Source organism: Heptranchias perlo, chromosome 7, assembly GCF_035084215.1.
Source record: "Heptranchias perlo isolate sHepPer1 chromosome 7, sHepPer1.hap1, whole genome shotgun sequence".
Classification (NCBI taxonomy): Eukaryota; Metazoa; Chordata; class Chondrichthyes; order Hexanchiformes; family Hexanchidae; genus Heptranchias; species Heptranchias perlo.
Window position 1 is genome coordinate 93825534 of NC_090331.1, and position 15333 is coordinate 93840866.

The window sequence follows — 15333 nt, forward strand, 5'->3', positions numbered from 1 at the left end:
CACTGAGAATATGGCCCAGTGGTTGTCATTTTCAAAGTTCTTGTGTTAATTCTTAAAAAAAAAACGCTAGGGTGTAGCCAATTTTTCTGTGTTGTGAATAACAGATTAATGGTGTGACTAGGATATGAGCATATTGTTCATTACCATTTGAAACAGAGTTTTAGAAAAGAAAGTGGAAGCTGTACTGTAGTTATGGGATCAATTATTGATGATTAATATTTATCTGAGTCATCAGACAAATCTGCCACATGGGAAGATAACAGGGAATTCTAGTTTAGGATCCTTTCCACAACAAGCAAACATTTTTCCTTTACAATAATTTCCTTTATAATAATTTCCACGTCAGGTTAGCAGCACCTGCTTTTTCAAACATGATATTAATTGATCATGTACCCAAAAAAAAATTTAGGACAGAAAACCCACAGAACCTTCCCTCCTCTCCTTCTGCTGCCCCTCCGACACCGACAGTCAGTACCTTGCCAGGGTACATGTTGGTGGTTCTTTCCCAAACCAGCTACCAATACAAACTGACAGGTTAGTCTGTGTCCCTCTGTATCTGCCACTATGCTGGTGGCCTTGGTACCTTACTGGTACAATTTGAACAGCAATACGAGTAAGAAGCAAATAGTGACACTGTCCATTGGTGTGGTCATGGAGTGAGAGGAAGCTGAGCTTTGTGAGTGCATGCTCATATGTGCAGAATTTACCAACCTCCAGCTGCTGGTGAACTTCCTCCTGATACAGAGGAGCTGAGTGTCCTTTTCGTTGTTCTTAAAAGGAAAGGACTTGGATTTATGTAGCACCTTCCATGGTCTCAGGACGTCCCAAAGCGCTTTATAGCCAATAATGTACTTTTTGAAGTGTAGTTACTTTTGTAAAGTAGAGAAACGCAGCAGCCAATTTGCACACAGCAAAGTCCCACAAACAGCGCTGAGATACATGACCAGATAAATTGTTTTAATGACATTGTTTGAGGGATAAGTGTCGGCCAGAATACCGGGAGAACTCCTCTGCTCTTCTTCAGATTGTACCATTAGATCTTTTGCGTTCCACCTGAGAGGGCAGATGGGGCCTCAGTTTAATATCTCATCCCAAAGACGGCACCTCCAACAGTGCAGCACTCCCTTGGTACTGCACTGGAGTGTCAGCCTGGATTACATGCTCCTGCCTCTAGAGCAGGGCTTGGACGCACGACCTTCTGACTCAGAGGTGAGAGTATTACCACTGAGCCACCGCTGACTCCTAATTAAATTAAGGCAGCCTGTGGGTACTGCCAAAGTTCTTTAAAAGTAAGAAAGCATTTATATAGCACCTTTCATGACCTCAGGACGTCCCACAGTGCTTTACAGCCAATGACGTACTTTTGAAGTGTAGTCACTGTTGTACTATAGGAAATGTGGCAGCCAATTTGCACACAGCAAGGTCCCACAATGTGATAATGACCAGATAATCTGTTTTAGTGATGTTGGTTGAGAGATAAATATTGGGCAGGACACTGGGGAGAACTCCCCCGCCCTTCTTCGAAATAGTGCCGTAGGATTTTTTCCCTCCACCCGAGAGGGCATACGGGACCTTGGTTTAACGTCTCATCTGAAAGTGGCCACCCGCGACAGTGCAGCACTCCCGTAGTCCTGCACTGATGAGTCAGCCGAGGTTTTGTGCCCAGGTCTGTGGAGTGAGGACTTGAACCCACAACCTTCTGACTCAGAGGCCAGAGTGCTTCTAACTGAGCCACAGCTAAAATGTGGGCTTCTCCCAGGCTGCGTCATGGTGCTCGATACTGAGAAGACCAGGCCATACCTTCTCCTGAACCTTGACACCAACTTCACTAAATTCTCAACATGCAAAATTGCAGCATTAAAGTAATAATGCCGGTGGGGGTGGGGGGGTGTCATTTTAACCTACCGTGTCCAGCGAAAAACTGACAAGATCCGATGGGCCGCCTTGTTTTGCATTGACTTGAATGCAACGTAAAATCGGACAGGGTTAAAATTACTCCCCAAGGAGTTGTTAGAGAGGTGGTTACACGTGAGAGAGATATGTTCAATCCAGCCCAAAGCTTGGTACGTGCACCGCCTCCCCGCTCACCCCCATCCCAGTCCTTGATGACGTAAGCAATTTGGCAGGCAAGCATCGGAGTAAACTCTCATGAATAACCCGCCTTGGTGCTGTTTATAACAGGCTGTCCTTATAAAGGGGATATCTTTTTCCACGTGCCACTGAAGTGGCTTCCACTCTATTGAATATTCTAAAAGGAAAATTAGTCTGCATTGCAAAATGCATGACCTACTTCTTAATGACTGTGTCCTCTCAAACAGTATCCTTTCAGCCTTGACTCAACTGGTAGCACTCTCCCCTCTGAGTCAGAAGGTCTTCAGTTTAAGCCCCATTCCAGAGACTTGAGCACATAATCTAGGCTGATGCTTCAGTGTGGTACTGAGGGAGTGCTGTACTGTCAGAGAGGGCAGTACTGAGGGAGTGCTGTACTGTCAGAGAGGGCAGTACTGAGGGAGTGCTGTACTGTCAGAGAGGGCAGTACTGAGGGAGTGCTGTACTGTCAGAGAGGGCAGTACTGAGGGAGTGCTGTACTGTCAGAGAGGGCAGTACTGAGGAAGTGCTGTACTGTCAGAGAGGGCAGTACTGAGGGAGTGCTGTACTGTCAGAGGGGCAGTACTGAGGGAGTGCTGTACTGTCAGAGAGGGCAGTACTGAGGAAGTGCTGTACTGTCAGAGAGGGCAGTACTGAGGGAGTGCTGTACTGTCAAAGAGGGCAGTACTGAGGGAGTGCTGTACTGTCAGAGAGGGCAGTACTCCAGGAGCGTTTCACTGTCGGAGGGGCAGTACTGAGGGAGTGCTGCACTGTCAGAGAGGGCAGTACTCCAGGAGCGTTTCACTGTCGGAGGGGCAGTACTGAGGGAGTGCTGCACTGTCAGAGAGGGCAGTACTCCAGGAGCGTTTCACTGTCGGAGGGGCAGTACTGAGGGAGTGCTGCACTGTCGGAGAGGCAATCCTGAGGGAGTGCTGCAGTTTTGGAGGGGCAGTACTGAAGGAGTGCTGCACTGTCGGAGGGGCAGACCTGAGGGAGTGCTGCACTGTCGGAGGGGCAGTACCGAGGGAGCGCTGCACTGTCGGAGGGGCAGTACTGAGGGAGCACTGCACTATTGGAGGGGCAGTACTGAGGGAGTGCTGCACTGTCAGAGGGGCAGACCTGAGGGAGCACTGCACTGTCGGAGGGGCAGTACCGAGGGAGCGCTGCACTGTCGGAGGGGCAGTACCGAGGGAGCGCTGCACTGTCGGAGGGGCAGTACTGAGGGAGTGCTACAATGTTGGAGGGGCAGCACTGAGGGAGTGCTGCACTGTCGGAGGGGTCGTCTTTCAGATGAGATGAGACCAGTCTGCCTGATGTAAATTATTCCATGGCACTATTTGAAGAAGAGCACGGGAGTTCTCACCATGTCCTGGCCAACATTTATTCTTCAACCTACATTATGAAAACAGATTAACTGGTCATTTATCTCACTGCTGTTTGTGGGACATTGCTGTACGCAAATTGACTGACATATTTGCCTACGATACAACGATGACTACATCAAAAATACTTCATTGGCAGTGAACAACAACAATAGCTTGCAGTTATATAGCGCCTGTAATGTAGTAAAACATCCAAAGGCACTTCACAGGAGCGATTATCAAACTAAATTTGACACAGAGACACATAAGGAGATATTAGGACAGACTTAGAATCATAGAATCATAGAAAGGTTATAGCACGGAAGGAGGCCATTCAGCCCATCGAGTCCGTGCCGGCTCTATGCAAGAGCAATCCAGCTAGTCCCATTCCCCCACCCTATCCCCGTAGCCCTGCAAATCTTTTCCTTTCAAGTACTTTTCCAGTTCCCTTTTGAAAGCCACGATTGAATCTGCCTCCACCAGCCCCTCGGGCAGTGCATTCCAGATCCTAACCACTCGCTGTGTAAAAAAGTTTTTCCTCATGACACCTTTGGTTCTTTTGCCAATCACCTTAAATCTATGTCCTCTGGTTCTTGACCCTCCTGTCAATGGGAACAGTTTCTCTCTATCTACTCTGTCTATACTCTTCATGATTTTGAATACCTCTATCAAATCTCCTCTCAACCTTCACTGTTCCAAGGAGAGCAACCCCAGCTTCTCCAGTCTATCCCTGGAACCATTCTAGTAAATCTCTTCTGCACCCTCTCCAAGGCCTTCACATCCCCTAAAGTGCGGTGCCCAGAATTGGACACAATACCCCAGTTGTGGCTGAACCAGTGTTTTATGAAGGTTCATCATGACTCCATTACTTTTGTACTCTATGCCTCTATTTATAAATCCCTATGCTTTTTTAACCGCTTTCTCAACCTGCCCTGCCACCTTCAACGATTTGTGTATATATACCCCCAGATCTCTCTATTCCTTTACCCCTTTTAGAGTTGTGCCCTTTCGTTTATATTGCCTCTCCTCGTTCTTCCTACTGAAATGTATCGCTTTGCATTTTTCTGCCACGTGTCCGCCCATTCCACCAGCCTGTCTATATCGTCTTGAAGTCTATCACTATCCTCCTCACTGTTCACTACACTTCCCAAGTTTTGTGTCATCTGCAAATTTTGGAATTGTGCCCTGTACACCCAAGTCCAAGTCATCAATATATATCAAGAAAAACAGTGGTCCCAGCATCGACCTTTGGGGAACAGCACTGTACACCTCCCTCCAGTCTGAAAAATAACAGTTCACCACTACTCTCTGTTTACTGTTACTTAGTCAATTCTGTATCCATGCTGCTACTGCCCTTTTATTCCATGGGCTTCAATCTTGATGACAGGCCTATTATGTGGCACTTTATCAAACGCTTTTTGAAAGTCCATATACACTACATCAACCGCATTGCTCTCATCAATCCTCTCTGTTACCTCATCAAAAAACTCTATCAATTAATTAAACATGATTTGCCTTTAACAAATCCGTGCTGGCTTTCCCTATTCAATCCACACTTGTCCAAGTGACTGCTAATTCTGTCCCGGATTATCGTTTCTAAAAGTTTCCCCACCACTGAGGTTAAACTGACTGGCCTATAGTTGCTGGGTTTATCCATACACCCTTTTTTGAACAAGGGTGTAATATTTGCAATTCTCCAGTCCTCTGGCACCATCCCCATTTCCAAAGATGTTTGGAAGATTATGGCCAGTACCTCCGCAATTTCCACCCTTACTTCCCTCAGCAACGTAGGATGCATCCCATCTGGACTAGGTGACTTATCTACTTTAAATACAGCTAGCCTTTCTAGTACCTTCTCTTTATCAATTTTTAGCCCATCCAGTATCTCAACTACATCTTCCTTTACTGAGACTCTGGCAGCATCTTCTTCCTTGGTAAAGACAAATGCAAAGTACTCATTTAGTAGCTCGGCCATGCCAGTCAAATAGGTAGGTTTTAAGGAGTGTCTTAAAGGATGAGAGAGAGGTGGAGAGGTAGAGAGGTGGAGAGGTTTAGTGATGGAATTCCAGAGCTTAGGCCCTAGGCAGCTGAAGGCATGACGCCAATGGTGGAATGATCGGGGATGCGCAAGTGGCCAGAATTGGTAAAGCGGGCTGGGAGATCCTGAGGACATGAAAGGTTCTTTCAAAGGTGGTTCTTAATTACGGTATCTTAGGGAGCCACAGTCTCCTGGAACCTGCTTGATTGCCTTAGGGTCTCAGAGAGGAATTCCCCCGAGTTTTTCTTAAATTAGCCACCGTTTTTTTTTCTCTCCCGAGAGGTTGCATGACTGGGGACAAGTTGCTTGTATTTTATGGAGAGGACATTGTATAATTTTGTTCATTATTAATGAAAGAACCATCAACAATAGGCGTGATTTTCTCCTTGGCTGGCGTTGGCACTTCCTGGGGCATAAAACCTGACACCAACTTGTCTAATTTGCATCCGAGTGTTAAATTGGAATGCTGCCCATCTGCGGAAAAAATCACTTATACCATAAAACCTAATCAACACTCATCTTGTGTGGAGAGGAACATGAGTCATCACTCAAAGGAATGCAGATTCTTGGTGTTTATATTTTGGTCCATCTGTTGTGATAAAGTCTGGGCACTATTAAGGGTTTTTCTCTTTGTCTGAAAAAAAACGGGACAAAAATCAGATGGCTGGTCCCAGAATTGCCCACTGGGCCTGATGTCATTCTCCTTGCATCATCCTAGTATTTGCCTCTTTGGTGCCAATGTTGACAGGAGGTGCAGAAAGGCAATTCCTCGTGGACTGAAGCCAGCACACATGCTCCATTGGCATCTGATGTCAAGGGAATTATTTTGTGCCATCACAGTTTGCATTTGCTACCCACACACCAAAGGGTAATAAAAGATTATATCCGAGCCTGTCGTATAATAGAAAGCATGATAATGAAAGGCTGTTGTATTTTATATAATTATTTGAATAAGGAAAAACCTCCCTTTGTTTCAGTACTCCCAGCATTGAGCTAATCTTATGCTGCAGTCCCAGGAAGGTTAACTTGTCTTAGAAATGGGTAACAGAGCGGCATGCAGTTAGAAGCTGGAGTCCAATATCTGAACAATGGTTAACATGCCAACTAGCGCCAGTTTTCAAAACTGTTTTAAGACTAAGGAAGAATATTAATTGAACAAAGCATTAAGCACCGAAGCAGAATCGAAATGCAAAGCTGCTTAGTGACTGCTGAAGATACACAGCAAGAGTTGTATTTTGTTCAGTAAAAGAACCGTAATTAATGCAACAACAGAATGAAAGCATAGTGACCCATGAAGTCACTTAAATCTTTAAAATAATGCCTTTTTTGGGGGGGTATGGGTTCATTTAACATGGAATGGGTTATGCAAGTGGAAAATTGCGAACATTGACATTATATTGGAGTTGTTGTATCAAAGCCACTTGACATTTAACTGTTTTGAAAACACTGTGTAATGCAATCAGCAGCTTGCGGTCCCTCATGGTCGACTGGTTCTCAATAGCAGGGCCCCGTGCCTCTCTTTTGCCTACTCGAGCATTCATTTCTTTCTCAACTCCACTCACACTTCTAACCACACGGCCTGTTTTTATTATTTCTGAGTCCCATCACTGCACCGTGAATGGCAGTATTTCTCCCGACCAGGGTGGGGAGGACGTTTGATTATTAACGTCTGTAAAGAAAGCGGATCATCGCTGACACCCATAAATGTGTTGTCACTGAAGACAAATGAAGCACAACGGGGCAAATGAGTGGCATTATGCCCCAGGCATCATAGATTGCAGACATGCTCTGGCTCTTACACAAGGTTCACATGGACCAGGAAGGCCATTCGGCCCATCTGAGCTCATCAATCTCGAAAGACCCTACAGTTGTCCTATCAGCTGTCCAATTAGTTCTTAGATGAGTCCAATGATTTGGCCTTCCTTACCCAAACTGGAAGACCATTTCATGTGTTGATGACTTTGTGCGTGGAAGGACTTCTAGACATTTTGACTTTACCCCGGTGTGATCCTGTGCCCCCTCCAGTCCTGCTTTCATAGCATTCTGTGAAGTAGTCAGACTCCTTCTTTCAAGGCTGAAGAGGCAGTTTTTCCTCATAACTCAGCCCTCTGATCCTGGGGCACTGTTTTCCATGTGAGAACAACACATCAACAAGCTGGGCAGAGCTTAAAATAATGGCTCAATATGTATTAATCAATGATAATGTATGCAAAATCAATATATAGCTTGTGTTCTAGGAATAATAGTTATCGTATATTGTCAATAGATCAATCCTGAGATTGCAAAGTTTATAATCTGATAATAGCCACCTCAAAATTATTTTCAATAACTAAGAGCAACCTCTCAGTATTTTTTTATTTTAAAGATTGAAATATTCTGTTTTACACCAGTTTTTCAAACCTTGACTATTTTAATAGTTTTAAAACCTGGTAAGGTTTGGCAATCCCAGATTTGATTCTTGAGTTCCAATCCCTCCCTCTCTCTGTAACCTCCTCCAGCCCTACAACCCTCCGAGATCTCTGCATTCCTCCAATTCTGGCCTCTTGTGAATCCCCGATTTCCTTCACCCCACCATTGGCGGCCGTGCCTTCAGCTGCCTAGGCCCTAAGCTCTGGAATTCCCTCCCTAAATCCCTCCAACTCTCTACCTCTCTCTCCTCCTTTAAGACACTCCTTAAAACTACCTCTTTGACCAAGCTTTTGGTCACCTGTCCTAATATCTCTTTATGTGGCTCGGTGTCATATTTTGTCTGATTATTCTCCTATGAAAAGCCTTGGGATGTTTCATTACGTTAAAGGCGCTATATAAATGCAAGTTGTTGTTGTTACTTGGTAAAGGAGTTAACCTCAATCAGGCAGCAGCGCTTCAATTGGCATCAACGCTCCTGATCGTGAACCAGTGTGCGTAGCTACAGTGTATTTGTAGGTGGATGACGGATGAAGACATGATCGGGCTCGGCTGTAATACCTCCCAAAGTCAAGTAGCCTGCTGACATTCACCAGCTGGGCAGATAGGCAAAGATAGGCCGCTTGAGTGAGGTGGAGGTGGGCGATTGACAACATGGGGGCTAACTTTCACCTTCGCCACCTGGGTGGTAACCTGGCGGAGCAGAACAAACATGGGGCGGTTTCTACAACTGGTGGGCAATCGTCTCTGCCAGGTTACCACCCATGTGGTGAAAGTGACAATTACTCCCCACCCCGTAACCCAACGATGAGTGACCACTCACAAGAAGTGCGGAGAAATTTGTAGTACAGGATAGAGCGGTCAGTGAGTATACCCTGAACAGTACAGGATAGAGCAGTCAGTGAGTATACACTGAACAGTACAGGATAGAGCGGTCAGTGAGTATACCCTGAACAGTACAGGATAGAGCAGTCAGTGAGTATACACTGAACAGTACAGGATAGAGCGGTCAGTGAGTATACCCTGAACAGTACAGGATAGAGCGGTCAGTGAGTATACACTGAACAGTACAGGATAGAGCAGTCAGTGAGTATACACTGAACAGTACAGGATAGAGCGGTCAGTGAGTATACCCTGAACAGTACAGGATAGAGCGGTCAGTGAGTATACACTGAACAGTACAGGATAGAGCGGTCAGTGAGTATACCCTGAACAGTACAGGATGGAGCGGTCAGTGAGTATACACTGAACAGTACAGGATAGAGCGGTCAGTGAGTATACCCTGAACAGTACAGGATAGAGCGGTCAGTGAGTATACACTGAACAGTACAGGATAGAGCGGTCAGTGAGTATACATTCAACAGTAAAGGATAGAGCGGTCAGTGAGTATACACTGAACAGTACAGGATAGAGCGGTCAGTGAGTATACATTCAACAGTACAGGATAGAGCGGTCAGTGAGTATACATTCAACAGTACAGGATAGAGCGGTCAGTGAGTATACATTCAACAGTACAGGATAGAGCGGTCAGTGAGTATACCCTGAACAGTACAGGATAGAGCGGTCAGTGAGTATACATTCAACAGTACAGGATAGAGCGGTCAGTGAGTATACCCTGAACAGTACAGGATAGAGCGGTCAGTGAGTATACCCTGAACAGTACAGGATAGAGCGGTCAGTGAGTATACATTCAACAGTACAGGATAGAGCGGTCAGTGAGTATACCCTGAACAGTACAGGATAGAGCGGTCAGTGAGTATACCCTGAACAGTACAGGATAGAGCGGTCAGTGAGTATACATTCAACAGTACAGGATAGAGCGGTCAGTGAGTATACATTCAACAGTACAGGATAGAGTGGTCAGTGAGTATACCCTGTACAGTACAGGATAGAGCGGTCAGTGACTATACACTGAACAGAACAGGATAGAGCAGTCAGTGAGTATACATTCAACAGTACAGGATAGAGCGGTCAGTGAGTATACACTGAACAGTACTGGATAGAGCGGTCAGTGAGTATACACTGAACAGTACAGGATAGAGCAGTCAGTGAGTATACATTCAACAGTACAGGATAGAGCGGTCAGTGAGTATACACTGAACAGTACTGGATAGAGCAGTCAGTGAGTATACCCTGAACAGTACAGGATAGAGCGGTCAGTGAGTATACATTCAACAGTACAGGATAGAGCGGTCAGTGAGTATACACTGAACAGTACAGGATAGAGCGGTCAGTGAGTATACATTCAACAGTACAGGATAGAGCGGTCAGTGAGTATACATTCAACAGTACAGGATAGAGCGGTCAGTGAGTATACATTCAACAGTACAGGATAGAGCGGTCAGTGAGTATACCCTGAACAGAACAGGATAGAGCGGTCAGTGAGTATACCCTGAACAGTACAGGATAGAGCGGTCAGTGAGTATACATTCAACAGTACAGGATAGAGCGGTCAGTGAGTATACCCTGAACAGTACAGGATAGAGCGGTCAGTGAGTATACATTCAACAGTACAGGATAGAGCGGTCAGTGAGTATACATTCAACAGTACAGGATAGAGCGGTCAGTGAGTATACCCTGAACAGTACAGGATAGAGCGGTCAGTGAGTATACCCTGAACAGTACAGGATAGAGCGGTCAGTGAGTATACATTCAACAGTACAGGATAGAGCGGTCAGTGAGTATACCCTGAACAGTACAGGATAGAGCGGTCAGTGAGTATACATTCAACAGTACAGGATAGAGCGGTCAGTGAGTATACATTCAACAGTACAGGATAGAGCGGTCAGTGAGTATACATTCAACAGTACAGGATAGAGCGGTCAGTGAGTATACCCTGAACAGAACAGGATAGAGCGGTCAGTGAGTATACCCTGAACAGTACAGGATAGAGCGGTCAGTGAGTATACATTCAACAGTACAGGATAGAGCGGTCAGTGAGAATACATTCAACAGTACAGGATAGAGCGGTCAGTGAGTATACCCTGAACAGTACAGGATAGAGCGGTCAGTGAGTAGACCCTGAACAGTACAGGATAGAGCAGTCAGTGAGTATACATTCAACAGTACAGGATAGAGCGGTCAGTGAGTATACCCTGAACAGTACAGGATAGAGCGGTCAGTGAGTATACCCTGAACAGTACAGGATAGAGCGGTCAGTGAGTATACATTCAACAGTACAGGATAGAGCGGTCAGTGAGTATACATTCAACAGTACAGGATAGAGCGGTCAGTGAGTATACCCTGTACAGTACAGGATAGAGCGGTCAGTGAGTATACACTGAACAGAACAGGATAGAGCAGTCAGTGAGTATACATTCAACAGTACAGGATAGAGCGGTCAGTGAGTATACACTGAACAGTACTGGATAGAGCGGTCAGTGAGTATACACTGAACAGTACAGGATAGAGCGGTCAGTGAGTATACATTCAACAGTACAGGATAGAACGGTCAGTGAGTATACCCTGTACAGTACAGGATAGAGCGGTCAGTGAGTATACACTGAACAGAACAGGATAGAGCAGTCAGTGAGTATACATTCAACAGTACAGGATAGAGTGGTCAGTGAGTATACCCTGAACAGTACAGGATAGAGCGGTCAGTGAGTATACATTCAACAGTACAGGATAGAGTGGTCAGTGAGTATACACTGAACAGTACAGGATAGAGCGGTCAGTGAGTATACATTCAACAGTACAGGATAGAGCGGTCAGTGAGTATACCCTGAACAGTACAGGATAGAGCAGTCAGTGAGTATACATTCAACAGTACAGGATAGAGCGGTCAGTGAGTATACCCTGAACAGTACAGGATAGAGCGGTCAGTGAGTATACCCTGAACAGTACAGGATAGAGCGGTCAGTGAGTATACATTCAACAGTACAGGATAGAGCGGTCAGTGAGTATACATTCAACAGCACTGGATAGAGCGGTCAGTGAGTATACCCTGAACAGTACAGGATAGAGCGGTCAGTGAGTATACATTCAACAGTACAGGATAGAGCGGTCAGTGAGTATACCCTGAACAGTACAGGATAGAGCGGTCAGTGAGTATACATTCAACAGTACAGGATAGAGCGGTCAGTGAGTATACACTGAACAGTACAGGATAGAGCGGTCAGTGAGTATACACTGAACAGTACAGGATAGAGCAGTCAGTGTGTATACATTCAACAGTACAGGATAGAGCGGTCAGTGAGTATACACTGAACAGTATTGGATAGAGCAGTCAGTGAGTATACATTCAACAGTACAGGATAGAGCAGTCAGTGAGTATACACTGAACAGTATTGGATAGAGCAGTCAGTGAGTATACATTCAACAGTACAGGATAGAGCAGTTAGTGAGTATACATTCAACAGTACAGGATAGAGCGGTCAGTGAGTATACATTCAACAGTACAGGATAGAGCAGTCAGTGAGTATACATTCAACAGTACAGGATAGAGCGGTCAGTGAGTATACATTCAACAGTACAGGATCGAGCGGTCAGTGAGTATACTTTCAACAGTACAGGATAGAGCGGTCAGTGAGTATACCCTGAACAGTACAGGATAGAGCGGTCAGTGAGTATACATTCAACAGTACAGGATAGAGCGGTCAGTGAGTATACACTGAACAGAACAGGATAGAGCAGTCAGTGAGTATACCCTGAACAGTACAGGATAGAGCGGTCAGTGAGTATACATTCAACAGTACTGGATAGAGCGGTCAGTGAGTATACACTGAACAGTACTGGATAGAGCAGTCAGTGAGTATACCCTGAACAGTACAGGATAGAGCGGTCAGTGAGTATACATTCAACAGTACAGGATAGAGCGTTCAGTGAGTATACATTCAACAGTACTGGATAGAGCGGTCAGTGAGTATACATTCAACAGTACAGGATAGAGCGGTCAGTGAGTATACACTGAACAGTACTGGATAGAGCGGTCAGTGAGTAAACATTCAACAGTACTGGATAGAGCGGTCAGTGAGTATACATTCAACAGTACAGGATAGAGCGGTCAGTGAGTATACATTCAACAGTACAGGATAGAGCGGTCAGTGAGTATACATTCAACAGTACAGGATAGAGCGGTCAGTGAGTATACACTGAACAGTACTGGATAGAGCAGTCAGTGAGTATACCCTGAACAGTACAGGATAGAGCGGTCAGTGAGTATACATTCAACAGTACAGGATAGAGCGGTCAGTGAGTGTACATTCAACAGTACAGGATAGAGCGGTCAGTGAGTATGCATTCAACAGTACTGGATAGAGCAGTCAGTGAGTATACACTGAACAGTACTGGATGGAGCGGTCAGTGAGTATACACTGAACAGTACTGGATAGAGCGGTCAGTGAGTATACACTGAACAGTACAGGATAGAGCGGTCAGTGAGTGTACATTCAACAGTACAGGATAGAGCGGTCAGTGAGTATACCCTGAACAGTACACGATAGAGCGGTCAGTGAGTATACATTCAACAGTACAGGATAGAGCGGTCAGTGAGTATACATTCAACAGTACAGGATAGAGCGGTCAGTGAGTATACCCTGAACAGTACAGGATGGAGCGGTCAGTGAGTATACCCTGAACAGTACAGGATAGAGCGGTCAGTGAGTATACATTCAACAGTACTGGTTAGAGCGGTCAGTGCTGTCTGTATACACCAAACAGGAGGAGGAATGCTCCCCCCAGGTCCACTGCCGTGCCGAAGTCCATTGCCAGACCTTGCTCAGCCTCCTCCCGACCGCCTCCTCATTCTCTCCCTCCCTCCCAACCACCTCCTCACTCTCTCCCTCCCGTCCTCCCTCCTGACTCCTCACTCCCTCCTTCCCTCCCTCCCGAATGCTTCTTCACTCTCTCCCTCCCGCTCCCTCCCTCCCAACTCCCTCCTCACTCTCTCCGTCCCTCCCTCCCTCCCTCCCAACTCCCTCCTCCCCCCCGCCCGCAGTTCACACCAGAACATAGCAGAGAAAAGTCAGCCCCAATGTCCCGAGAATGAAAAGGAAATTTGAACAAGCTGGAAATGTGAAATAAAAGTGGAAAATGCTGGACAAGTTCCGTCAGTATCTGTAAAGATTAAGGTCAGATTAATGCTCCAGACGTTGTCCCTCTTTTAATTGTGATGAAACATTAACCTGTCTTTTCTCCCAGCTTTTCTTCATTATTTAAACAACAGTCTCGCTGGCTCACATTAGGTCTGGTCACTCAGCTTTAACTCAGCTCCCCTTTAACTAATAGATAGTGTCTTATTGATATTTAATTATTTTTAAACCTAATTTTTGGGAAGTCAGCTCACGGCTGCTGCCAAGTATTGTTCTGATATGAGCCGGTCAGACAGTTCAACTCTCACAGGAAGCCATTAATCACCGGCTTGGAAATTGCTGCTGCTGAGTACAAAATCCTCACTTGTTCTGTACACTCGACTTCAAATGAACATGCCTGATACACAAGGAGCACTTCCATTCAAGGGTAGGATTCTGGTGGACCCAGCCAATTCCCAATCACTCCAGTCAGGCAGGAGTCCCAATCCAGGTATAACAAACTATTTTCCCCAGTTCATGTTTTTAATATTCACTGACTGCGATATAATCAATGTTGTGCATATTTCAGCGGGAGGCAGCAAGATTTTTTAACCACCTTCACGTCCTGTTGGTGCAGAATCTGGATGCAATATAGTTGCACATGTGTCATCTCACCCTCCAGCATTTCACTGAGCCCTGACCTGTTCTTGTCCAACACACACAGCTAACCCAGCACCGGGTCAGGGTTCAAACAGCTAACTCAGCACCAGGACAGGGAAAAAACAGTTAACCTAGCACCAGGTCAGTGGTCAAACAGTTAACCCAGCACCAGGTCAGGGGTCAAACAGTTAACCCAGCAACAGGTCAGGGGGTCAAACAACTAACCCAGCACCAGGTCAGGGGTCAAACAGCTAATCCAGCACCAGGTCAGGGTTCAAACAATTAACCCAACACCAGGTCAGGGGTCAAACAGTTAAACCAGCATCAGGTCAGGGGTCAAACAACTAACCCAACACCAGGTCAGCGGTCAAACAGCTAACCCAGCACCAGGTCAGGGTTCAAACAGTTAACCCAGCACCAGGTCAGGGGTCAAAGAGCTAACCCAGCACTAGGTCAGAGGTCAAACGGCTAACCCAGCACCAGGCCAGGGGTCAAACAACTAACCCAACACCAGGTCAGCGGTCAAACAGCTAACCCAGCACCAGGTCAGGGGTCAAACAGTTAACCCAGCACCAGGTCAGAGGTCAAATGGCTAACCCAGCACCAGGTCAGAGGTCAAACAGTTAACCCAGCACTAGGTCAAGATTCAAGCAACTAACCCAGCTGCAGGTCAGGGTTCAAATAGCTAACCCAGCACCAGGTCAAGATTCAAACAGTTAAACCAGCATCAGGTCAGGGTTCAAATCTTTTAATTATTGTTTGTGTGCTA

The 15333-nt window shown here is 45.9% G+C and overlaps 1 protein-coding gene across 1 annotated transcript in view; it reads left to right on the top strand.

The window, feature by feature from the left end:
* Positions 1 to 15333, top strand: part of LOC137324060 (receptor tyrosine-protein kinase erbB-4-like) — a 938904-nt gene that overhangs the window by 244452 nt on the left and 679119 nt on the right. The gene's annotated exons all lie outside the window — the stretch shown is intronic.